This window comes from Perissodus microlepis, chromosome 7, assembly GCF_051167445.1.
Source record: "Perissodus microlepis isolate ML-2025 ecotype Zambia chromosome 7, ASM5116744v1, whole genome shotgun sequence".
Taxonomy (NCBI): domain Eukaryota; kingdom Metazoa; phylum Chordata; class Actinopteri; order Cichliformes; family Cichlidae; genus Perissodus; species Perissodus microlepis.
The window spans coordinates 40213917-40222100 of record NC_140467.1 but is presented as its reverse complement, the minus strand read 5'-3'; the positions used below and the strand labels follow the sequence as shown (position 1 = coordinate 40222100).

General features: G+C 41.7%; 1 long non-coding RNA gene across 1 annotated transcript; it reads right to left on the bottom strand.

Moving 5' to 3' along the window:
• Positions 1 to 217: 217 nt before the first annotated feature.
• On the bottom strand, positions 218 to 7568 carry LOC146383650 (uncharacterized). The gene is made up of 2 exons (XR_014800778.1): positions 6796 to 7568; positions 218 to 1738 (listed from the first exon to the last, which is right to left on the bottom strand). It is a non-coding gene; the product is annotated as an uncharacterized LOC146383650 (long non-coding RNA).
• Positions 7569 to 8184: the final 616 nt, after the last annotated feature.

Below are 8184 nucleotides of genomic sequence, written 5' to 3'. Positions count from 1 at the left end.
TTTTTTTAACTGCTAGAAACAACCTAAACAACCTCTTCCAGCTGTAAAAGGTCAGAGTCTCTAATAAGGCCCAGTCAGTCCTCACTGACCTGCTTACCCTTTATTAAATAAGTTAAGGTTGCTTTGAACTCATTTGTCCCTTATTCATATCTGATAGGTTTGTAGCTTGAACCTATTCGCTGGAACGTTGAAGACAATATAATTACACAGCAAAAGCACAACAAAAACACTGCTCTTTTATTGAGGTCACATGAATATGCATAGGTTCATTAACATATGACGTCTACATACAAACAAAGAGTACCTTGCCTGTGCGTTGTGTAAGTGTGTGTGTGTGTGTGTGTGTGTGTGTGTGTGTGTGTGTGGGGTCAGAGTGTGACCCCATAAATGACTTCCCTAAACCTGCTGGTCTGGAAGTCCAGCAGTTCATCTAAACAAAAGGCACTTAGCCTAAAACAGATATAGCCACGTTTATCCTACCATAAAACAATAAGAGAAGGTACGACCTCTCCCATGCTCCCAGAGTGCTCTCTAATGCACACAAAGTTTGCAGACTATTAAGGATCAAACCTCTACCAATCTAAAACTAATTATAAAACTCTAAGCATATATAAGTAGATATTTCTAAGCATAAATGACAATCAACAATACAAAACCTAACATTCCCCCCTTTTTGACCTTTATGCTAGAAAAGTCCCCAGTTATGATCCCCTCATGTCTGACAGTGTCAATGCAAACATTTTTATACACAGCATATGACAATCAACCTAAATTACTGTAAACGTACACAGTTTGACAAATGTATTAGCAGTTATCCCATTCCTCATTGATCTCATCCAATGGCAAACTGCATCCTACGAGCAAACAAAGGAATTGTTAATTTAATAGTTAAAATAAGAAAGTAACATTTTCAAAAACATCCCAGCTCTGTGGTGATCACCCATCATCTGTGCAGAGTGGTTTTAGTTTGGCAGGGTGTCATGAATGTCTCTTCCAGTTGTTTCCATCACTGTCCATAGGACCAGAGTCCGAATGTATGTAGAATAGACATTCAAACATACCAGTTGAGTTTGTTGTTTGTCAACATGGGTCTCAGCTATCTCCAAAGCTGCAGACCTCTTCAGCACTCTAGTTTTATGGCCTCTACCAACCCCCATTACCTCACTTCAGGCCTTCGTCCTGCGAGGGGGATACTTATGACTCCTCCATTGTCCACGCTCTGCAGAAAAACCCCTCTGTGGAAAGGGTGCTGGGTCCAGTTATCTTACTGCTGTTATGATCCCAGCAGTCTTCAGTGTGTCATCGTATGCACAGTACAGTGACACAGCATTAGGTGATGTTCATAAGAAACTGCTGTCATCACCACCATAGCTTCTGGTTCATGTGCTTTTCACAGAATCATGATGCCATCCTTGGACTCCCTCTGTGCTGTCGATGGAGCTTGGCACACTCCCCTCATCCTTCAGGTGCCCGTCTGTTGTCCACAATCTCCTCTTTTGGCCTCTGGAAAGCCCCCTTGGCACAGCTCTCATTCCAGCGCAGCTTCATAGTCCTTGCTGTGGCTCCGGAATCTGATCTCACAATGGGCTCCAACCAGCTCGACCTTTGACCTCAACCACTGCCTGGGCTGTCAGCTATGCCTGGAATGGTTCTTGCTTCTCACTAGGCCTCTGAAGATTTCTCAGGAGATCCCTTTCAGCAGAATGCTGCACCTGTATTCCCTTGCTAGGAGGAAAAACTGGAGAGCATGTCAACAATCATCAAACCACATTCTTTAGTTCAGTGAACTTCTCTTATAGGCCATCAAAGCCTCATCTGAACATGGATGCACCACTTGCATAGGTTTAATACCCATAAATAAATGGTTAATCACACAAATCACTGCAGCAATAATAGAAAACATTGTTTCATGTTAATCCTGGACCCCTCCTCTTGACGCATGGACACTCCCATGAGTCAACTCATCAAACCTGGATTCCTGTCTTAAAGAAAAAGGTTAGCTAGATCATGTCCCAGGCAACATCAGGGCATCTCCGCTGGAGTAGCTCCGTAATCCTGCAATAAAAGATGTTAGCGTGTTTTGCATATTAAGTTTACTTAACACCTGGCTCTGCCAGGAGCCTGCATACACACCATCATGGCCTGGAAAACAAGATCTGGAAGTGAAATCAAACTTCACACTTGTAAACATTTGTATCATAAGAGTAATAAGCATTCAACATCAGCAAGACAAGTGTCATGTGCAGGTTTTCTCAAATCAGTAAACTACAACTATTTCCATAATTTGCCTCAGACATGGATCATCCCATGTACTCAGTCAACATTAATGTAATCGGCGACTTCTCTTAAGCAAAGTCACTCCACTCATATATTACTATGGGTTCAAAAGTGGCCAGCTAATGAGCACCATATTAAATTATTCCATAAACACTGCATCTCTTATTTGTTTTTCTCATGTCACTTGTCCGCTTCTGCTGAATCCTCTACATGCACCCTTAGAAAAACAAACATTAGCAATACACATTGACCGTGGTCAGACGCAGGTCGACAGGTTCCAGAGGTGCTATAAAAAGACCATAAAGTTAGCCATCCATAGCTGTGGAAAGAATGTTATTCACATCATCAAAGTAACCTTCACATTTTCCCAAAAACACAGTGTAACAGCATCACTAACTCATAACCTGTAAACACAGTTTCTTCACACATAAACCCAGAAATCCTGTAGTAGGAAAAAACATCAACCAGTTGTCCTGGTATAAATCGCATCATCAAGTCACATGAAGAACTGTAATGCTGTAGAAAAGAAAATGCAAATGTTAGCGCTGCGCAGGTGTATACACACTTTCTCACAGTTTCCTCTGTGAGCAACACAAGGTAGTGAACAACACCCCCTGGTAGATGCACAGACACAGAAAGTGGCATTTAAAAGGTTAAATCGTCATGCAACCTCGAATGTTGCTCTCATCTTTCTGCTCCTGCAAAAAGGAAACACACATAGATTCATCTGCACCTTTGTCAGGTGGGGGTTAACTTTGCACAGTCGTGTTACAACAGTAAAGTGTTGTCAGCTTTTGTCAGCTTTTACCAGTCAGTCAGTTTTTTTTTTCTTTCACTCATTCATTCATACATTCATTCTTTCTTTGCTGATAGTGGAACCTATCGTCGCATTTAGTTTCCACTCTCAGCAAAATGACGTCATTTCAAAAAGAAAAAGAAGAATTTTAGATCGGATTACATCGCTGAATCCTTTTTGGGCAGGAACTCTCATTTTCTAATTGTCCCCAGATAAATGACTTTCTCCAGAGCCCATTTTAATGTGGAGAAGCTCACTTGTAACAATTTTCTCGACGACGTGTCGTACAGCGCTTTCTGTTCTAATCGTGCAGATCTGCTCAAACAGAGATTATCGAACAAAACTTTCAGTGCACTGTGAAAGTATCAAAATAAAAAGGCCTTGTTAAGTCATGACACAAGCTCCTCATCTCAGGAGGGTAAATCATACCATTAGCATGATTTATCATACCATCATACTAATTGGCAGGCTCAACTTCACAACAAAAGAAAAATCATCAGCTAGATTCACTCCAAACCAACCATCAGCTGCACAACACACAACATAAGCCTAATGTCTTATTAGCTATGAGTTTAATCCCCAGGTCTGTGCTCTTCACTCATTTAGGCCACACACCCATTTTATTCAGTTTTCCTTTTTCCCTTCATCATAAAACATGTGACATGTTGTCATGCACTTCACAAAAGAAGTTTGTTCTTACGTATTCAGAGTTGTGTATCTGGGTGCAGGATTCACTCGCACATCAAAACAGGAAACTCAGTGTTTTAGAGTCTCCACTCTAACAAACTCCAACACATCCTAGTCACTCGTGCTAGAATTCAGTCACCTTTCCTTAATCTAAGAACAATCAACTAATTTGCATATCAGCTATTAACCCACTAAGATGACAGGACAACAGAAATGCATGTTCAAAATCTTATCACAAAAATAGAATTTCCCTCATACAGTAAATTACTTGTGCTGCATCAGTCAGGCAGAAAGCATCTCCCAATTTACTGTATCAACAACTAAATTTATTGTCTGATCACTGATTGGTCAAACCAGAATCTTTTTTCCCACAAAAGTTAAACTGTTGTCCTGCAACCTAGAGAGTCAATTGTCAGCACTGGATAAATTCAGTATTTGATAACAAGTGTCTGTTAAGTTGACACTATTTTAACACTGATGAGAGATAACAAGCTGATCTTCATTGCATGTGTGTTTGTGTTATTAGGCAGGTTTAATCAATGTCTGTGGAGCTGCATCTCCAGCAGGGCATGTTCTTAAAGCTGCCTTTGCTACACACTTCTCTCCTATTATTTGATCATTTCTTAACTAATGTGCTATGAGTCCACTGGTCTTTGCATCACACGAGGTGACTTGGACAAGATGATAAACAGACTCACATGCTTAAGATGCTGTCTAATCTTCATGAGCTCTCTTGTGTTTGTGTTAGTAGGGTTAATGCATGTTCTGGTTGTGTGTGTGATTTTGTATATGTTTCTATTTTTGCAGTGTTTCAGACTCCTTCTCAATTTTCCAACTTAAGCAGTCAGTTTTCTTTTCCCCTGGTTTGCTAACCCAAATTTTGATTTCCCACATTAAAAACAAAATTCCTATGTGTTCTCACCACTCCTCTCACTCTGTTGTCCTCTCCCACTTCAACAGTCCAATAGCCGGCAGTTCTCTTTCAGCTTTGTCCTGTGTTCCACTGTCTCTTCTTGCCATTTTACTCCAAAGGTGGCAAATGTCAAACTCCAACAGTCTCCTCAGTTCTCCTCAAACGTTCTTTTCACATGCACAGTGAATTTGCAGCTTGTTGGAAGCACAGTGCCATTCATCCAATCAGGCAGGATGATGGGTTTGCTCTTCTTCTCTGATGCTGTTTGTCCACACTGCTGCTGCTTGCTGGGTCTCTTTTCTCAGGACTTTGCTGCTGTCTCTTTATCTGCCATGTTATTGCTCTTTGGAGCTGCATTTCTTGTCTTCAGGGAGGAGTGAGAGCTCGCTTGTGAGTTTGAGAGACACATGGAGCTGTAAATAAGTTAGCCAGAAACTTGGCCTGAATGTTTCCAATGATGTTAAACTATAGCTTTCTTCCAACCGCTGCATGTGGAAAATTGATTCAGGTCTGCTTTTCACCTGAAAGTGACAAACTAAAACATTTTCATTATTATTATCACTGCTTAATCAACACACATCTCTCTCTCTCTGTTTTTGTGAACAGTCCTTTCTTAAAAGCAGAAAATGAGATTGTAGTTGTTCTTGGCTGATCAACACAAAACCTTTTTCCTATGATTATTTTTCATCTACAATGTAAATTTTGTCTCTTTTTCACTCTTTTGTTTTTTTTCTTTACAATAGCTGGTGACCTGCAGAATCACCGCTCTCACAATCAGAGGCAATTACTTTTACACAGCGCACAAAAACACTGTGACGTCAGACACATTCACACTCACTTTTTCATCTGCATAAATAAATCATATGGCTGGTGATATGTGCCATGGTGATCCATAGGCATGATCACAAGTTTATTTAATTATTTTCAACCCAACAAAACAAATAAACAAAAACACGATGCTGATGCTATGAACACTCTACACACATGAGTCAAGATGCAGGAAAACTGCTCACGGAAACGCTGCACACTCCAGTTATCATAGTTATCATAGTTCTGTTTCCCTCTCTTTGAGGAGTTCTCAGCCAGCTCTCGATCTGATAATGTGTAGCTTGCTCATCAGCTCAGAAGAGACCGCAACGCAACCTCACACAGTGGTTGCGTGCTTTGCCCACAGTGGCAAAGACTTGCACTTTCATATTCAATTCAGCTTCTCCATCATGTACTTTTAGATGTTTCATACAGGGTTCAGCATATTAGTTGTTTTCACAGGTGTGCTCTATATCTCAACAATGGCTCATAATAAGACGACAGTCTTTCACACAGATCAAGTGCCTCTATGCACTTCAGTAGTTTAAATATTTACCTATTTTACTTCACCTCATATGTCATTGTACTGAATTTGAGCAACCCTAAGCTTAATGCAGATTACTTTTAACAACTATCCACCTCAATTACGTCTATGGTCTGGAGCACAGGCTGTTGTCGATCAGGGCAAGCTAAAGAATAAACATTTTGTGTCAGCAAGGGGTGGGGGAAAGCCATTCACCAGAGCATATCTTAAGTGCTGCTGATGTGGGCTGGCCTTCTCCACACGCTCTTCAAGGCTGGTGTGTTTTCTGAAAACTTCTAACATTTGAATCTCTTCCATTTATAAGCCTGCGATTAACCGCACGGCTCAGGTCCGCGTGAAACCCGCGCGACCGTGCTCGCGTGAACCCGCGCAGCTAAGGAGCCGTCGCTCTCTTTTATTTAAATACTTTGCGCTGTCAGGAGCAAAGTCCAGCATAAACGTCTGTCACCCTCTGACGCACTCTTGGTTGCTTAGAAACCCATGATAACAACAACAGCCGGTGTCACAGACCACGTGTTCTGCTCCGCACCCACTCACACAAACACACTCAAACACAACAACAACAACACAAAATAGGCCTATTGTCCAGCACATTCTGGACCCCGCGGAACTTCTCAACTCCCCACAAAGTGGCGGAGAACTCACTTCTCGCTCCACAAAGCAGCGAGGAACTCAGTTATCGCTCCACAAAGTAGCGAACTTCTCAACGCCTCAAAAAGTGGCGGAGACTGCACAACCACACGGTTATAGAGTCGGGCTCTAGGGACTTACTTGGTGTTGCTTAGCGTGTAATATCAGCCTCGGATCCCGCCGATCGTCATTCATCGAGGAGAAAAGACAGACAGTTAATCCACAGGAACTTCCTGGCTGACGTCAGTCTTTCAGCGTTTCTCTTCTCCCCTCGGTGAATGTCGACTCCAGGGATCCGGCTCGAAGGACCAATTAATGATAGGTTTGTAGCTTGAACCTATTCGCTGGAACGTTGAAGACAATATAATTACACAGCAAAAGCATTGAACACCAAGTAGGCAAAGTTCTTCGTGTTACTCATGCATGAGGGAGACCTGCCTGGAGCCAAGTGTCGTTCCACCACTTGACCCCCGTCAGACTCTCCGCTCCCCTGTAACACTGCTCTTTTATTGAGGTCACATGAATATGCATAGGTTCATTAACATATGACGTCTACATACAAACAAAGAGTACCTTGCCTGTGCGTTGTGTAAGTGTGTGTGTGTGTGTGTGTGTGTGTGTGTGGGGTCAGAGTGTGACCCCATAAATGACTTCCCTAAACCTGCTGGTCTGGAAGTCCAGCAGTTCATCTAAACAAAAGGCACTTAGCCTAAAACAGATATAGCCACGTTTATCCTACCATAAAACAATAAGAGAAGGTACGACCTCTCCCATGCTCCCAGAGTGCTCTCTAATGCACACAAAGTTTGCAGACTATTAAGGATCAAACCTCTACCAATCTAAAACTAATTATAAAACTCTAAGCATATATAAGTAGATATTTCTAAGCATAAATGACAATCAACAATACAAAACCTAACAGTATCCTTTTAAATGAAGTGATGCAGCTTTATTTGTTTTGCGTGACTTGTCTCTGTGTTGACTGTTGGTGATAACTGTGCAACAAGTTGCTCCTCAGAGATAATAAAAATGACTTTGACCTTTAATGAAATCGGGTGTTCTGTTGTGTAACTAATCTTTTTTTCATGTAGTAGAGTGTCCTGCTTCACACTATAAATAAACATGTGTATCGCTATATCTGGATTTAAAGGAACACTTTGAATAATATATTTTGACAGCTGCTGTGCAGAATATGGTGAAGTTTGAAATTAATATGCATAGCTTTAGTTGCCCTCGAGTGTTGCTGTTTGCTGATTGCTTCATCCCTAAGTCAACTGTGGATTGTTGCGTCTGTGTGTGCTGTTTCTTGCTCTCTCCACTGTCTCGAGTACCTCCCTTTTCCTGTTAAGGCAGTGAGTCGTGCTCAACTAACTCCACTCAGTAATCAACACTGGGAATACTTCAGCTTTGGAAAAGCAGATGGCCGGGGCCAGAGTGCCTTTGTCCAGGCAGTGCTTAAGGCTTTTGGTTGTGTCCGTTTCCTCCCATAGGTGAAGTACTGTGTTCTTTTAATCGACTTAACCCGATCTT